Genomic DNA, 18,919 nt, shown 5'->3' on the forward strand with positions numbered 1-18,919 from the left:
CCTCGTAATTGATCCATCAAATCATTTATCCTCGGTAACGGGTATCTGTTCTTGACCGTCGCCTTGATAAGTTGTCGATAGTCCACACATAATCTCGACTTTCCGTCTTTCTTCTTGACTAAAAGTACTGGCGCTCCCCACGGTGAAACACTTGGTCGAATGAATCCCTTTGCCGAAAGATCCTCTAACGAATCCGCTTCAAAACTAAACGCCCTAAAATCCTACATATCGTACCCATAAGGAATTTCCCTGAGATCCTAGCTTCCTTATCGACGCATCGGTAAAACAACTTCCTAGCTCAGCGTGCTATTCTAGATCTCGTGTAACTTCTATAGTTAAATCACGAGCAACTTCGAATAAGGTCATACTAGGGATAATAATCATAAGATCAAAGTCTAAGTAGTAAATACAAGTTAGGCGCGTCACACTCGCTTCGAAGATAAAGGAGTAAGTTATTTCTAGAATAAGAAAACAGTTAAAATATTACCGTCGTCCCCACGTTCTTCCTCGTTCAACTCCTCAGCTCTTGCTCCCTCCTTGGTATGAACCTTTTCCTCTACAGCAAGTTGTTTTCCTTTCTCAGCATCCCCTGATGATTTGCCATTGAGTGCCTTGCAATCTCTGGAGAAATGTCCCGGTTGGTTGCAATTGAAGCATAGACTTCCCTTGATCTTGCACCTACTGGCATAGTGCCCGATTTCCCCACAGTTGAAGCATAGAGGTCTCCCGTCTGGACACTTGTTATTGTAGTGCCCCACTTTCCTGCACCTGTAACACGTCACCGTTTTTTCCGAAGTCTTGTTTCCTGTCCCTCCGGTAGCATCATTCCCTTTCATCTTACTGTCAGACGTTCCCCCTGGAGTGTCTTGCAGTTCACAGCTAGATGCCCCTCTCGGTTACACTTGAAGCATCTCGGTCCAATCACTGAGCACTTGTTAGCAAAATGCCCAAACTTTCCGCAACGAAAACATGTCACACCTTTGTCACCAACTGGCTTCCCTCCAGTAGCAGCAGTCGTTGGTTTGTACACTCTTGAGATAAGATCTCTTCCCTCGGGACGCTGATACGGTCCCCACTGATGGTAGCTCTCCCTCCCGTTGTAGCCTTGGAAACCTGACCTCATTGGTCCCCCAGCTCCTGTTCGGTTCATTCCTCTTTGCTGATACATTGCCGTCGCCATCAGTCGTTGGTGATGCTCACGTGCAGCCTCTTCAGCGCGCATATAAGCGTCTACCGCAGCCTGGTTCATCATTGCCTCGATCAGTGTAGCTATTGCCTCCGCCATCCGGTTAAGGTCCACCATCCTATGTCTCATCAAACGTCCAATTAGTACTAACCATAATGGAGCACTAGACAAACCATTTAATATGATTAAGTAGTAACGCAAACAAGAGCGAAAATCGCTCTGCAGACAATCAATTTTCACTCTTTGCAGAGTCACACAAAATAGCACAGAAGACCTATTCCCCAAAGACTCCCGAAAGACTCGACTAAGCTCTGATACCACAATGTAACACCCCGATTTCCAGGTGTCACTTTAGTAACTCAAAAATAAACTTTACGCGAAAAACAGGTATTTTTTTTTCATTTGATTCCTTTTAATTAAAGCATTAGAAAGTAAAGACATAACCCAACAACTAAACTAACCGATGTACACCATATATAAACATGTACAGCCTCAGCTGCCCTCCCACGTCACGCGCACTCGCAGTGATTCCAAAGTAGTGTGCCCGTAGGCAAATATGTACAGATCCAGAAGTGTGAGTGAGAAAGTTATAATTACAATCCATTAGGAGAAAGTCGGCCTCAAAATGGCCTAAGCAAAGACCCCTACAGTCCGACTGACTCTCCGTGATCCCTCAGTAAGAGGACCACACGAAAAGCCATGCGTCGGGAACCTACCCTGTCCCAAAACAAACGAATCAGAGCTCTAGACAAAATATGGTGCCCACTTAATCTACCCTCCAGAACTGCTCACAAATCCTCCTCCTCCCCCTTGTCAGATGAAGATGAAGTCGAAGATGGTGAAGGTGGTCTCCGGCCAGTGCCCGGTCCACAGCGAACTGAAGACGGTGGGTTGAAACTCAGCTCCATGCGTTGTAGAACTCCCTTCGACAAACGTCCACGCTCGTCAGTATGGTCCTCCCAACTCAAACCTGATCCCCCCCGAGGGAGAGACCATCGAAACCCAAACCGCCGTCGACATCTGGCAGCAGGCCGACCGCCCAAACACAAACATGAAACCAAAGCCAAGGCGCTAGGGTCAACTCACGGAATAAAGTAAGTATACATACAACATGTGATTGGGGAATATATATATGTTATTATATATATATATATATATATATATATATATATAAATATACTCCTAGCATGTTATCGGCTCTAACAATAATTCAGTAATGCAAACAGCACACAATTCCAGTCAGGGTGAATGTATGCGTGAAATGCAATTCAATATGATCCGGATAGTTGTTTGGGATGGGCACCATCGAGTCAGTCCTAACACCGGCCTAGTGTTTAACCATTTCCGCTCGGGTGTCGCTTACAAACCCATGCATAGTCGGATCAGCCCGCTATGCCGAAGATACATCTCTGTGTTCTTCGATGAAGGCAATTCCCCAACCTTCGTGAAGCATTCCCGTTCTTCACTTGTGAAGCATTCCCGTTCTTCACTATTGGTGAAGCATTCCCGTTCTTCACCGAATGATGCATGATGCAATATGGTTAGCCAAACATCGAATCGTCCACACAACACAAGTGTTTAGCTTAAACCCAATTTCAAAACCCAAGAGTTTAGTGTCGGTCAATACAACACAACTCCAACAACAAGAGTACTTAAAGTAATCGGTGACTTTCAATCATCACCGTGGCTCACCCCCCCGGTGTCCAGCAAATCTTTAGAACCCACAACAAAAGTCGACTTTTCCCCGTCTTTCGCAATCTTTTTCCAATTGAGATTCCCTATGATTTATTCGTTAATAAAAATGTTTCGAATTCAATTAGTCAAGTTATGAGTTTATTTCTCGAAGTCTAAATTTCCCATAGTCTCTAGTTTTCGAAATTCTATTCATTCTAAGTTTTCCAAAATCCCACCAAATATAACCCCCGGGGAAAGTCTAGGTATATAAACGATAGCTAAGTCTCAAACCTTGGGTTTGGACTTGCCTAGGGTTGTTCATTCAACCCGAAGGATCAAAAGGAATCAGTTCAATGATTCTTCGCTCCGAAGTCGCGTTAATACGCACAATTCAATACAACATCAATATCATAAGTTATGAAAACAATCATAACAATAAATCATCATCATAAACAATATCAAAATCATACATAAGTCGAATTTATCGACGCCTATCATGCAATCTTAGCTAATATGTAAGTTGCCCTAACCTCGAGTTGCTCCAGCCTCGTGGTCTAAGTTTCCTTCACACAATTGCTCTGAGAAACCCAAAGTTCCTTCAACTGAACCTCGGAGAAAACAAAGCATAAATCCAAACAAAATCGAATAGCTCGATCACAATACAACTCATTAACGATAGACAAAGCATCGAAGCTTCAGAATACAACAATCGGGTACGAAAAGACAAGTTTTCGAAAACGAAAAACTCCCCCCACCCTTGACTAAGCTCTCGGCCATAAAGAGAAAAGAGCTCCGGCTCTTTTTCTTCGATCTAATCTGTTTACAAGGTAGTTTTAGGGTAAAACTAAGGCAAAGAAACTGTCGGAAAAATTTTCGGACGATCAGATCGAAATACGGCTATTCAGGGGCGTTTTGGTCCAAAATAAAAGCTCAAAACCTCAAAACCTCAAAGTTAAAACTTCGGAAAACAAATTTGACAGCGATGTTCCTAATGACATTTGTAACAACTAATCCTAAAGGCACGAAGTCAGATTGCGACTTTTCGACATTAAAGTTTCGAAATGTGCGCATAAAGGGTTTTGAATCAGTTTTTAAGATCCTTGACAACTCGATCAAAATCGGTGAATATCGGCGAGTGTTCTAGGCTCTTGGCCAAGTATAGAAGATATCCCAAGCGAAAAATCAAGAAAAACGGATAGTTTTACGAAAAGCTCGAAACTTTGAGCACAGAAATAGCTAAAGAAACGCAGTAGAAACAATGATCAGAGGTAAGAATCAAGTTAGTTACCTCGATACCTTGAAGTAGGGACAAACTGCGCGAAGATCGATCAAGTTTCGGCGAAAATCTTTCTCTCATCTTTTCTGTCCTTGCTCGCGGCCTCCTTGGAAGAAAATGGGAAATATTTTGAATTTTTATTTATAGGAAGGTCAAATCGCGGGAAAATGAAAATTTCGCGATGCCGATTTTTGCAGCACATTCATCGATGAATTCTAAGAGAGATTCTAGCGACAGAATTCCAGAACTCAAAACAAATCTCTAACATTTGGGAAAAACGATCCCTAAAATCCCAAAAGCGGTGTAAGTTAATCTGTCCTGAAAAAATACTTTTTGCTGTGAAGGTCAGACGACAAAACTTCGTTCTGAAGAAAGATTGGAAACATCGAAACAAATCTGACACCGCGGACAAAAACTTCGTTAAAAGCTCCGAATAGAAAAAGTCTTCATCCAGTGATTGAATTTAGGGTTTTCGAAGAAAAGAAATTAGCGTCGTCGAACTTCCGAGAAGTGAATACTATCGTGCGTACAGTCCAGGGTTCCGAAATGAAACACTGGTCGAAGGAAAATTAAAGAGAACTTTTTATTTTCCCAAGGATTTGAAATCTCACTTAAACGTTGCTTTAAGAGCGGAATTAGCCTATTCTGTACACTCTCGCCATAAGGCAGGTGTGCAGACGACTCGCACTAACTCCTAAAACAACTATGAAACATTCCTCAAGCAATTCCTGAACTTTCGTCTTCATTAATCTTTCCCAAACATCAAACTCCTGTCACGCTTACACTGATTCTACGCGTGAGTCGGAAATTAAACTTGTTCTGTAAATCCAGGTCTTACAGACATTATCGCGATACTAGGACTCAAACCCACATATCGCTATTACAGGACTCAAACTCACACGAAAACTTGCTCCATCATCGTCCTCTCTGTAACACCCCAATTTCCGGGTGTCACTTTAGTAACCAAAAATAAACTTTACGCGGAAAACAAGTAATTTTTTTTTTTCGTTTTCTTTCCTTTTAAATAAAGCGATGGAAATTAAAAACATAACCCAACACTAACTAACCAATATACAAATATATACACCTGTACAGCCTCAGCTGCACTCTCCCGTCACGCGCACTCGCAGTGACTCCAAAGTAGTGTGCCCGTAGGCAAATATTTACAGATCCAGAAGTGTGAGTAAGAAAGTTTATAAATACAACCCACTAGGAGAAAGTCGGCCTCAAAATGGCCTAAGCGAAGACCCCTATAGTCCGACTGACTCACTGTGATCCCTCAGAGAGAATCACACAAAAAGCCATGCGTCGGGAACCTACCCTGTCCCAAAAGCAAAACGAATCAGAGCTCTACACAAGATATGACACCTGCCTAACCTAACCCCCAGTACCAAGCCCACAGCGATCTGAAGTCGGCAAGTTGAAGCTCAGCTTCATGCGTCGTAGAACTCCTTTCGTCAGACGTCCACGCTTGTCAGTCCGGTCCTCCATGACCCTTCCCCGGTACGTCGCTCGGTGACCAGCAACATCGATCACCCAAGCGGTGGGGGCATCACGATACACAGGCTCATACCTGATCCCCCCCGAGGGAGAGACCATCGAACACCAGTTAGCCATCGACATCTGGCAGCAGGCCGACCGCCCAAACACAAACATACAAACAAAGCCAAGGCGCTAGGGTCAACTCACAGAAATAAGTAGATATACACTCAACATACTCAACATGTGATATGGGGTATAGATACATATGTTGTTATATAAACATATAGATAATCCTAGCATGTTATGGCTCTAACATTGCTTCAATAAATCAATCAGCACACAATTCAAGTCAGAACGAATGTATGCGTGAAATGCACAATATGAATCCGGATTTGTGACGCGTTCCCGTTCGCCACAAGTGAAGCATTCCCGTTCTTCACTATGGATGAACCATTCCCGTTATTCATCCTGGATGAACCATTCCCGTTATTCATCCTTGGTGAACCATTCCCGTTATTCACCATATGATGAACCATTCCCGTTATTCATCATTTATGCAAGGTGAACCATTCCCGTTATTCACCCGATTGATGCAATATGGTTAGCCAAACAACGAATCGTCCTTACCACGAAAGTGTTTAGCTCACAACCCAATCTCAACAAAACTATGAGTTAGTGTCGGTCAATACAACACAACTCCACCAACAAGACTACACAAGGGTCTAGTGTCGGTCAATACAACACAGCCCAAACAACAAGAGCACTAAGTGTCGGTCAATACAACACGGCTCCAACAACAAGATAACCCAAGGGATTAGTGTCGGTCAATACAACACAACCCCAACAACAAAACCCAAAATCAAAGCCAGAGTCAGTGTCGGTCAATACAACACGACTCGGAGTTAGTGTCGGTCAATACAACACAACTCCCACCACAAAACCCACAAACAAAGCCCAGAGTCTGTGCCGGTCAATACAACACAACTCGAACAACACTCCCAGGAGTACTAGAGTACTCGGTGACTTTCAATCATCACCATAGCTCACCTTAGTGGCTTTCCCAATTCCAAAACTCACAACAAAGGTCGACTTTTCCCCGTCTTTCGTAAATATTTACCCCTTTAGTTTTCCTATACTTAAACGTTAATAAGAAATGATTTCAATTCAAATTAGTCAGGTTATGAGTTTATTTCTCAAAGTCTAAGTTTCCCAAGTCTTTGGTTTTCAAAGCTCTATCATTCTAAGTTTTCAAAGATCAACCACCCAAAATACATTTCCCGGGAAAGTCTAAGTAAACCAACGAATACCAACAAAGGGCTAAGTCTCAAACCCCACATTTGGACTTGCCTAGGGTTGTTCATCCAACCCGAAATATCAAAGATCACCAGATCAATGAATCTCCACTCCGAAGTTGCGTCAAAACGCTCAATCCAACAAAAGCAAAACATCACAAGTTATGGAAAACATCATAACAACAACTCATCATCATAAACAACATCAGATAAAGCATAAGTCGAATTTATCGACGCCTATCATGCAATCATAGCTAAATATAGTAAGTTGCCCTAACCTCGAGCTAATCCAGCTTCGAAATCACAAGCTCCTTCACTCAAGTGCTCTGAACCTTCCAAAGTTCCTTCAACTGAACCTCGGAGAAAACAAAGCAGAATCCAAACAATATCGATTAGTTCGATCACAAAACAACACATAAACGATAGACAAAGCATTAAAGCTTCAGAATACGACAATCGGGTACGAAAAGACAAGTTTTCGAAAACGAAAACTCCCTCCCCAACACTACAAGGTCACGGCTACAAAGGAAAAAGGGCTTCGGCTCTTTTTCTTCGACCAAATCAATTCACAAGGTAGTTTTAGGGTAAAACTAAGGCAAAGAAATTGTCGGAACAATTTTCGGACAATCGGGTCGAAATACGACTATCCAGGGGCATTTTGGTCCAAAATAAAGGCTCAAAACTTCAAAGTTATCAGTTCTGAAAACAAATTTGACAGCAATGATCCTAACGACATCCGTGACAACAAATCCTAAAGGCACGAAGTCAGATTATGACTATTCGACAATAAAGTTTCGAAATGTGGGACAAAAAGGTTTTGAAACAGTTTTTCAGATCCTGGACAACTGAATCGCAATCGGCGATTACGGACAGAGGTTTTAGACTCTTGGGAACGTAAGGAACATAACCCAACCAAGAAATCAGAGAAATCAGATAGTTTTACAAAAAGCTCAAAACTGTGAGCACAGAAACGACTTTAGAACCGCAACAGAAACAATAACTAGAGGTAGGAATCATGCTAGTTACCTCAATACCTAGAAGTAGGGACGAACTGCGCGAAGATTGGTCGAGTTTTCGCGAAAATCTCTCCTCCCTTGCTCTCCTTCAAACCCGCGGCCTCCTTGGTGCAAATGGGGGATATTTTTGAACTTTTGAGCTATTTATAGGCAGGCGAAATCGCGGGAAAATGAAAATTTCGCGATTCCGATTTTTGCAGCACGTTCACCGAGGAATTCTAAGAGAGATTCTGGCGTCAGATTTCCAGAACTCAAAACAAATCTCTAACTTTTGGGAAAAACGATATCTAAAATCCCAAAACCGGTGTAAGTTAATCTGTCCCGAAAAACTACTTTTTGCTGTGATGCTCAAACGACAAAACTTCCTACTGAAGAAAGATTGGAAATGTCGAAACAAATCTAGCAAAGCGGACGGAAACTTCGTTAGAAGTCCCGAATAGAAAAAAGTCTTCATCCATCGCTCGAGACTAAGGTTTTGAAGCAAAGAAATTAGCGTCGTCGGACTTCCGAAAAGTGAATACTATCGTGCGTACAGTCCAGAGTTCCGAAATGAAACGCTGGTCGAAGGAAAAATAAAGAGAATCTTTAAATTTTCCAAGGATTCGAAATCTCACTTAAAACGTCGCTCTAAAGCGAAATTAGCCTATTCTGGACACGCTCGCCATAAAGCAGGTGTGCAGACAACTCGCACTAATTCCTACAGCGACTACGCAACATTCCTCAAGCAATACCTGAACTTTCTTCTTCATTGATCTTTCTGAAATATCAAACTCCTGTCACGCTTACACTGATTCTACGCGTGAGTCGGAAATTAACTTGTTCTGAAAATCCAGGTCTTACAATACTCCCCTCCAAAAAGAAAGTTTCGTCCTCGAAACTCAGAGTTCTGCGAAAAGTCCGGAATACAGTTCCTTGATCTTGTCTTCCAATTCCCATGTAGTATTGCCTGTGTCATTGTTCCTCATAACCTTTACTTAAGCAATCTGTTCTCCCCTTAATTGTTTCACTCTTCTATCCCCACTGCTAACTGTCGGCGTCTCAAAAGACAAAACATCATTCAACCTCATGTCGTCTGACTCGATTACTTGCGTCGGATCTCTGCTTGGAATGATACCGGTTGGCACTCCTGTAAGATCAAGATTTGGTCATGTGGTACAACTCTATGTTTTGATGATAACAAGTATTTATTTGTGGATGAACAACTATGATACTCTAATGTTTGTCTTGAGTGTTTTGACAAACAGGTTCTGATTCTGACACCAGAAGATATATTCGTCAGAAGTTCTGAAGATCTGAAGATCAGAGGATCAGAAGATCAGAGGATCAGAAGATCAGAGGATCAGAAGATCTGAGGATCAGAAGATCTGAAGACCAGAAGCTCTGAGGGACCAGAGGCTCTGAAGGTTCAGAAGCTCTGAAGGTCCAGAAGCAGAAGTTACGAAGGTCAGAGGATCCAAGCATCCCTCTGACTCTGATCACCAAGCTTCACAAGTTCCAACACGAAGCATAACTCTGATCAGAAGTCAATGGTTAAAGGCAAATGTCTCTATCGAGAAGTACAAGAGCAGTGTACTATTCTGAAAAGCCTACCTACCAAGGTTCAGCCACAGCAGGTTCTGGAAGTTCCAGAAATGCCCTCCAACGGTCATATTCTCTCAACAGAAATATCCTTTGCACCTTGGACTATAAAAGGCTGAAGAAAAGAAGAAAGACTAAGAGTGAGAGAAATCAAGAGCTGCAATACAAGAAAAGATTCAAGCCTCTACTTTCTTCATCTGTTCTTATTTAGTTTACACTCAGCTTATTTAGAAGCAAACCTTTGTAAACACCAACCTCAAACAGTTGTTTGATTTTCCTTAAGGGACCGGGTAGGTCAGTATCCTTAAGAAGACTAAGAGAGTGAATCTTAGTGGTGATTCCTTTAGGAGATCAAGGTTGATCGGATCCTAGAGAAGACTAAGAGAGTGAATCTTAGTGATAGCTAAGTCAGTGTATTGTTAGTCACTTGTAGGTTTCAAGTGCAGTTGTAACAATTATCTGATTAGTGGATTGCCTTCATTCTAAGAAGGAAGAAATCACCTTAACGGGTGGACTGGATTAGCTTGAGGGATTTATCAAGTGAACCAGGATAAAATACTTGTGTGCTTTTCTCTTCTCTCTATCTTTATCCGCTGCACCATCTATCTTAGAGAAACCGAAAAGATTTACTTTAAAAACTTAAGGGGAAAGTTTTTATATTGAAAACGCTCTTCAACCCCCCCTTCTAGTCGTTTTTCACACCTTCAATTGGTATCAGAGCGCAAGTTCTGATTACCACACTTAACAGTGTTCAGTAGATCCGGGCCAGTGTGAAAAACTCATGGATTCCACCACTACTACAAGCAAATATCAATACAGTGCAAGACCACCTATCTTTGATGGTCAGAGATTTGATTTTTGGAAAGATAGAATCAAAAGCTTCTTTCTTGGCTTTGATCCTGATCTTTGGGATTTTGTTGTTTATGGCTACACCCCTCCTGTTGATGAACATGGTGTAAAAATCCCAAGGGAGAAGATGAGTGAAGATCAAAAGAAGGAGTTCAGAGATCATCACCGATCAAGAGCTATTCTGCAAAGTGCCATTTCATATGAAGAATATGAGAAAATTACTGATCGTGATTCCGCCAAGGGCATATTTGATTCCTTAAAGATGACACATGAAGGAAACAAAAAGGTGAAAGAGACAAAGGCGTTGTCTCTGATCAAGCAGTATGAATCCTTCCAAATGGAACCTGACGAATCCATTGAGGATATGTTTTCCAGATTTCAGTTGCTCGTAGCTGGAATAAGACCTCTCAACAAAAGCTACACTACAAAAGATCATGTCATAAGGGTCATCAGAAGTCTTCCTGAAAGCTGGATGCCTTTAGTGACTTCAATAGAGCTTACAAGAGATGTTGAGCATATGAGTTTAGAAGAACTCATCAGCATACTGAAATGCCATGAGCTGAAGCGCTCTGAGAAGGCTAAATCTGAGAAGTCAAAAGCTCTCCAAGCTGAAGCAGAAGAATCTGAAGAAGCATCAGAAGATTCTGATGAAGATGAGCTGACTCTGATATCCAGAAAATTCAACTGCATCTGGAAGCACAGGCAGAGCAAATACAAAGGCTCATCAAAGGACAAAAAGTTAAAGAAGCATTTCAAACCAAAGAAAAGTCTGATGGTGACTTTTGATGAATCAGAGTCAGAGGATGCTGACTCTGATGGTGAAGTTCAAGGACTCATGGCTATTGTCAAAGACAAAGGAGCAGAGTCAAAGGATGCTGTTGACTCTGACTCAGAATCAGAAGGAGATCCAGACTCTGACGATGAAAATGAGGTATTTGATTCTTTCTCAACTTCTGAACTTAAAGATGCTTTGTCTGAAATTATGGATAAATATAACTCTCTCTTGACTAAGCATAAAAGGTTGAAAAAGAATTTCTCTGCTGCCTCTGAAACTTCTTCTGAACATGAGAAAATCATATCTGATTTGAAAAATGATAACCATGCTTTAGTTAATTCTAACTCTGTGCTTAAGAATCAAATTGCAAAGTTAGAAGAAGTTATTGCCTGCGATGCCTCTGATAGTAAGCATGAATCTAAGTATGAAAAATCTTTTCAAAGATTCCTGGCTAAAAGCGTAGATAGAAGCTTGATGGCTTCATTGATCTATGGCGTGAGCAGAAATGGAATGCGTGGCATTGGGTATTCTAAACCAATTAGAAATGAGCCCTCTGTGCCTAAAGCTAAATCTTTGTATGAATGCTTTGTTCCCTCTGGTACCATATTGCCTGACCCTGTACCTGCTGAAGCTGCTAAACCTCCTCTTATAAAGGGATCTTTCTCCATGTCTAAATATCATGCAAAAATTCCTGTATATTATCCTGTTGAAAGACCCAAAGTTGTCAGAACTTCTGGGCTAACTAACAAGAAAGGACCCAGAAAGTGGGTACCTAGGGATAAGATTATATATGTTGCAGATATCTTCAATAGGTCCATCGAAACTCCAACCATGGAACTTGGACAGTGGATGCAAGCAACACATGACGGGAGAAAGACATATGTCCCAAGATCCAAAACTTGAACCTGAAGGTGAAGTTAATCTTGGAGGCATCAGTAGAGTAAGATTTGGTCAAGTCAAAGCTAGCTGAAAAAGCTTGTAGAGATGAGCATGACTGTTTCAGATAGAAACAAAGACTCAGAACTTGTCAAACCAGAAGCAACGACATCAGAAGATGCTACTACAACTTCTGACTTGCGTCATCAGAAGAAGAGTAGGTTCATAGCTTCTCATTCTGAAGCATCTGAAGATGGAATTTTTTTTCCAGAATGGAGATGTCACCAGAACCTCTGGACTTTGACACTTCTGCTCTCATAAGAAGATATACTAATCAGCAGCCAAGTATCCCTTGGTATTACTTCTGAGGGGGAGTATTTCGTCTTTTGCTCTTACTTTTTTTTTCCACCTTCATTCTTTTTGCTTATGACAAAAAGGGGGAGAACTTATAGTATCTTGACAACTCCTATATTATTTAGCTCAGAATCTAGATATTACTAACGTTGATATTAAGTACTAGATTCAGGGGGAGCTTAGCTCAGAATCAAGCACGAGTCTTGGATTCAGAAGGAGCAAGATAAACTATACACATCAGGATAAGTTTTAACTCTGATACCTTATACTCTGAGTGTATTCAGTTTATTTGTTTAGAGTTGTTCATCAAAATACATGGTTTTGTCATCATCAAAAAGGGGGAGATTGTAAGATCAAGATTTGGTCATGTGGTACAACTCTATGTTTTGATGATAACAAGTATTTATTTGTGGATGAACAACTATGATACTCTAATGTTTGTCTTGAGTGTTTTGACAAACAGGTTCTGATTCTGACACCAGAAGATATATTCGTCAGAAGTTCTGAAGATCTGAAGATCAGAGGATCAGAAGATCAGAGGATCAGAAGATCAGAGGATCAGAAGATCTGAGGATCAGAAGATCTGAAGACCAGAAGCTCTGAGGGACCAGAGGCTCTGAAGGTTCAGAAGCTCTGAAGGTCCAGAAGCAGAAGTTACGAAGGTCAGAGGATCCAAGCATCCCTCTGACTCTGATCACCAAGCTTCACAAGTTCCAACACGAAGCATAACTCTGATCAGAAGTCAATGGTTAAAGGCAAATGTCTCTATCGAGAAGTACAAGAGCAGTGTACTATTCTGAAAAGCCTACCTACCAAGGTTCAGCCACAGCAGGTTCTGGAAGTTCCAGAAATGCCCTCCAACGGTCATATTCTCTCAACAGAAATATCCTTTGCACCTTGGACTATAAAAGGCTGAAGAAAAGAAGAAAGACTAAGAGTGAGAGAAATCAAGAGCTGCAATACAAGAAAAGATTCAAGCCTCTACTTTCTTCATCTGTTCTTATTTAGTTTACACTCAGCTTATTTAGAAGCAAACCTTTGTAAACACCAACCTCAAACAGTTGTTTGATTTTCCTTAAGGGACCGGGTAGGTCAGTATCCTTAAGAAGACTAAGAGAGTGAATCTTAGTGGTGATTCCTTTAGGAGATCAAGGTTGATCGGATCCTAGAGAAGACTAAGAGAGTGAATCTTAGTGATAGCTAAGTCAGTGTATTGTTAGTCACTTGTAGGTTTCAAGTGCAGTTGTAACAATTATCTGATTAGTGGATTGCCTTCATTCTAAGAAGGAAGAAATCACCTTAACGGGTGGACTGGATTAGCTTGAGGGATTTATCAAGTGAACCAGGATAAAATACTTGTGTGCTTTTCTCTTCTCTCTATCTTTATCCGCTGCACCATCAATCTTAGAGAAACCGAAAAGATTTACTTTAAAAACTTAAGGGGAAAGTTTTTATATTGAAAACGCTCTTCAACCCCCCCTTCTAGTCGTTTTTCACACCTTCAACTCCGTGCAGTCGCACAACCTTAGCCACTTGCTTCTTTACTTTCGGTCGTCCGAAATTCTTCTTAAACTCGGTGCCTCTATGTCATTTCAAAGTAAATACTCAACTCGTCCTCGTGATCTTCATCTACAGTCCAAAACTTCACTTGTTCGTTCGATAACTCCTAGACGAATCCTCCCCCTTGGAAATCGCTAGTCCATTAAAACACCTCCAACTTCGTAACTATCTTTACACACACCAAGAAATTGAACTTCAACTTAGTCACTATTCGAATTAAAACTCGACTTATGTCCTTATTTCTTGTCCTTCACTAATCTTATCCCCTTCAACATCAATTCATCAACAACTTATAAGATAATCTTCCTCCTAATATCTAACAATCCATTATTACCGCCTTCTTCCTCAAAACTTCCCTCACTCAAACCTATTTACACTCACTGAAATCCCTAACACTTCACACAAATCGAGACTTATCCTCTAGAAGATTAAATCATAACTATACCTCAAGGGACTTAACTAGCCATTTTATCATCCGATCCTTCAACATTCCGAGATTTAACTGTTATCGTAACCGCTAACACCACTAAATCTCCTAAATGTACATAAATCTCAGCTCACTAGGTCAACCTTAGCCCTAGGATTCTCATTCAACTTTAGTAAAATTCACTGGTTAACCGTAATATGCATCATCAAAATCCATAACAAAGTCCCATTGACTCTTAAACTCTACGAAACTCGTCAAAATATAACCACCTCAGGTATTCATCTTAATACCAACACCTTCCTTTTTGGGACTCAATCACCATCTCGTCAATCAACTTCTTAATCCCTCAATCAAATTCTGACAAACTTCGAGTCCTACACACCTTAGACAGACATTCATAGATTTAAAACCTAAACCTTTACCAAGTTTGGTTCTCTAATGACCTTTAATCCTTCAATACTTCTTAAATGAATATCCGTTTCTTAAAAACTATAACTCCTTCACTTACCCAAACGACCTGGTAAGTGTCGTCATGCTTTCACACTCACCACTTGATCCTGATATCCATAATCATAACTTATTATGCTAACATCATTCAAATCTTATTACATGGCTCATTGTGTCCGCAACCTCATAATCAACATCAATCGATTACCAACTTATAACCAACCTTAACATTCTACACAACCCAGAATTCATTTACTTCAAGATCACTCTTATATTATACCTCAATGGATTTAACCCGAAACTCACCTTCAGGTCTTCAATCTTCTAAGATTCAACTCCTATTGTCACACCTACAACCATAAGATCTCCTACTCGTACGCGATTCTCGACTCTCAAGATTCAATCTTAACCCTAAGATTTCAATCCAGCTTAGTAAATCTCACTTAGTAATCTTAGCATATTTCTTTGGAATCCATATCAACAACCTCAAGTATTCAACTTATGCTCAAACTTTCTTCTTCCAACTTAATCATTAATTCAACACTTTTCAAGCGAAAATCCATCTCTTAAGACTATAATGTCTCCACATATTAATCCAACGCTTAGCAAAACTTATTCCTCGAACTCGACTATAACAATCTCGTTCAGAGTTAATTCTTCTCACTCTTGCTACCATTAAGCTATTGATAGGCCATCTGCAAGTGTACAGACTTAACCCGGTTTTAATAATTATCGAACCACAGAGACCTGAGGATTGAATCTTTAGTTTCTATTGCCAAAGTTTGAAGTGAGAAAACAATAAATAACATATGCAATTGAGTTGATTGTGTAGCAAGGTAAACAGTGATATGATAAGTAAAATATATAAGAGAAGAATGCTTTGGGTTTATAATCCACTAATTTAGGGTAAGTAGCCAAGTTCTAATTCATGTTATTCTCTAAGTGAAATCTAGATGATTTAATCTAATTAATTACTTGTCGATTTTGCCGTACGAGTAATCCTTTTAAGCTAAAACCAGTCACAATGTCTTGTTATTCCGTGAATTAACTTAAAGCATTAAGAAAGATAAGTCGGATCAACAAACTTGAAGTCCATCCCTATGTCTAGTGTAATGAAACAAATCAAGTAACTTCAAAACAGGTTCCCTAATTCCAAATCTCCGGTCGGTTTCAAAGAAATTAGTAAGAGGCTAACATGCATACAAGCTTGAATCAACGGAAGGAAGCTAATCCTAGGCTTGTTTAATTCGGTGAGAAGCAAGCATACATGAAAACAATAAGTTCAGAAGTTGAAGTTCTAGCATAAAGATAACATGAGTTAGAACAAGGATTTATAACCTACTCATTTATTAGCTTCATAAAAACCCAAAACATAAAGAAGTTTAGCCAAGCATGGCTATGGAGAACAAGATCATACCTTTGGAGAAGGCCATGGCTTGCTCACAAATGGAAGAAGAAACTAAGATATTACAAGAGAAATAAGAGCTATGGTATGCTAGAATGATGGTGTGAAGGGATGACAATGAAGGAGAGCTTAAGGGTCTATTTATAGTATTTTTGAGTGCCAAAACCGTGGTGGTGGTTGGCCTCTTGATCATGAAAGCTCCACCTTCTTTTTCTTTAAATCTTTTGCTTTATCTTTTGCTTTATCTTGCTTTTGTCTTTGTCCCCCATTCAAGCCACTTTAACCACACCTTGGGACCTCCATTATCATCATGAATCAGCTGATAATCACATTACTTCATGTGGGCTTTGTCCCTTCATGATTGTGGGAAGAAATTGAGTTTTGGTTCCTCAACCCGTGGGTGTTGGACAGCTCAGACCTCTTTTAGAAAAACGGTCATTGTGACGTGATTAACCGTTGGATTGGCCTGAAATTTGGATATGTTGTTCCCAACCCATTGATCTTCAATATGAACCGTCGGATTGTCAAGAAAATGTCTGAGTTGTGAGAAATGGCTCACGCAATAAGCACCAGAAAATCTGAAGCCAAACTGCATTCATCCTTCTTTAACACTAGCTCCCAAATCAATAAGAGCTTTTCCAACCTTGCAACCAGCTCATTCATGGACCCTTGTCTTCCTTTTCATTAAAGGAGTGAGTCATCATCAATTATAGTGTGATAAACTACTCAAGGATAGCAAGAACATCCCAAAAACTCAAGCTGAATCACCAAACTTTCCAGCTTTGCAATCCTAGCCGTGGCTTCCTTCTTTGGGCAGCTTATGTCCTTTTGTTTGCCCATGCTTCTCTTGCATTGTTTAGTCATACTTTTAAGGACATTCCATGAGAAAATTGCAAGCTGAATCAATGCATGTTCATAAAGCAAAGTTTGGTTTTTTTATCATTCTTTATGAATAATTCTTTATTCCATGCTCTTGCTTTTCTTTCTTTATCTTGTCCAAGCTTCTTTATGCCATGTTCTCTGGCTTTTCTTTCTACCTTTGCCATGTTCTCTTGCTTCTTATTCAGATTTCATTCTTTGCAAAAATTCTGCACAAAACCAACCAAAGCACATGTTATTTCAAGCCATGAAATCATCAATCTAAGCAAGGCAATTTCGTGAATCATCAAGAGCAAGGAAGAATGTGAAATAAATTTCTTTCTATCCTTCATTCACTTATCTTTAGCTTAAGGATCAGATCAAGGTGACTTACTCATCAAGAAACATTTATTAAAAGCTCACATTTGGTAGGAAAAATCACAAATTTGGACACAAAAACTTAAAACAAGAAAAGATTATGACTAAAGCACATTTAGGAAAATCAGAATATATCACAATAATTTCTAGGTAGAGAAACTTAAGTGAATGCCCAAGATGCCCTTAAATGTTCTAACATGACCAAAGATGCAAAGGTTGCAACTCTAAGGACCAAAACCTCACTAAAACACACTAAAAGGATTTAAAAGCAAATAAAGTGTAAAATTATTAAGATGATAATGCAAGACTCAATTTACTAAGTTAAAAACAAAGAAAATGACAATTAAAACACTTAAAATTAACAACAATCTCAGGGTCATCAGCTATCATCTAAAACCTGATTAAATCCAACTTATTTAGTCTCTAACAATTCCCTTCAGCAATCACATAACCTATGACTTCATAACTTCCGAGAAACTACTTAATACTTTTCCAGCACTAAATCTCTTGACTTGGTCTACCTCTACTTCGAGTAATCACACGAACTAACCAATCAATGTCTATACGACACTCATCGAATTCCAAAGATTTAAATCTTAATCTTCTACAATCAAATGCTTAACACGAACTTTCCAACCAAATCCGACTAATCCTCAATCAATTCAAATTCATCTTACACATCCTTCTATCAAGGTCCGTTACCAGCTGTGATTCCGAATATCACCCCCTCAATATTAGGTCGATCAGGCCCAATACATCGAAGGTGGAAATTTAGAAAAACCCACTGGAACAGTCAATGAGTTCCTATCCTCCAGTAACCACAAATATCCTGATACTAAATCCTTTAATGATCCCGCTACGGAACTACACACCCTCAACATAACACGTATACTACCCATACGGAATCTCCCTAAGATTCGTTCTTCAGCTACTAGCTTCCTCATAATCGCATCGGTGGAAGACTACTTTCTAGACTTAGTGTGCTATTCCCAACCTCGTGTAACTTCTATAGTTAAAACACGAGCAACTTTGAATAAGGTCCTACTAGGGATAATAATCATAAGATCATAGTCTAAGTAATAAATACAAGTTAGGCGCGTCACTCTCGCTTCGAAGATAAACGAGTAAGTTATTCTAGAATAAGAGAACAGTTAAAATATTACCATCGTTCCCACGTTCTTCCTCGTTCAACTCCTCAGCTCTTGCCCCCTCCTTGGTATGAATCTTTTCCTCTGTAGCAAGTTGTTTTCCTTTCCCAACATTCCCTGATGATTCGCCCTTGAGTGCCTTGCAATCTCGGGAGAAATGTCCCGGTTGGTTGCAACTGAAGCATAGACTTTCCTTGATCTTGCACCTACTGGCATAGTGCCCGCTTTCCCCACAGTTGAAGCATAGAGATCCCCCATCTGGACCCTTGTTCCTATAGTGCCCCACTTGCTTGCACCTGTAACACGTCACTGTTTTTCCCGAAATCTTGTTTCCTGTC

The sequence above is a fragment of the Lotus japonicus genome, chromosome 1, assembly GCF_012489685.1.
Source record: "Lotus japonicus ecotype B-129 chromosome 1, LjGifu_v1.2".
In the NCBI taxonomy this organism is placed as follows: Eukaryota; Viridiplantae; Streptophyta; class Magnoliopsida; order Fabales; family Fabaceae; genus Lotus; species Lotus japonicus.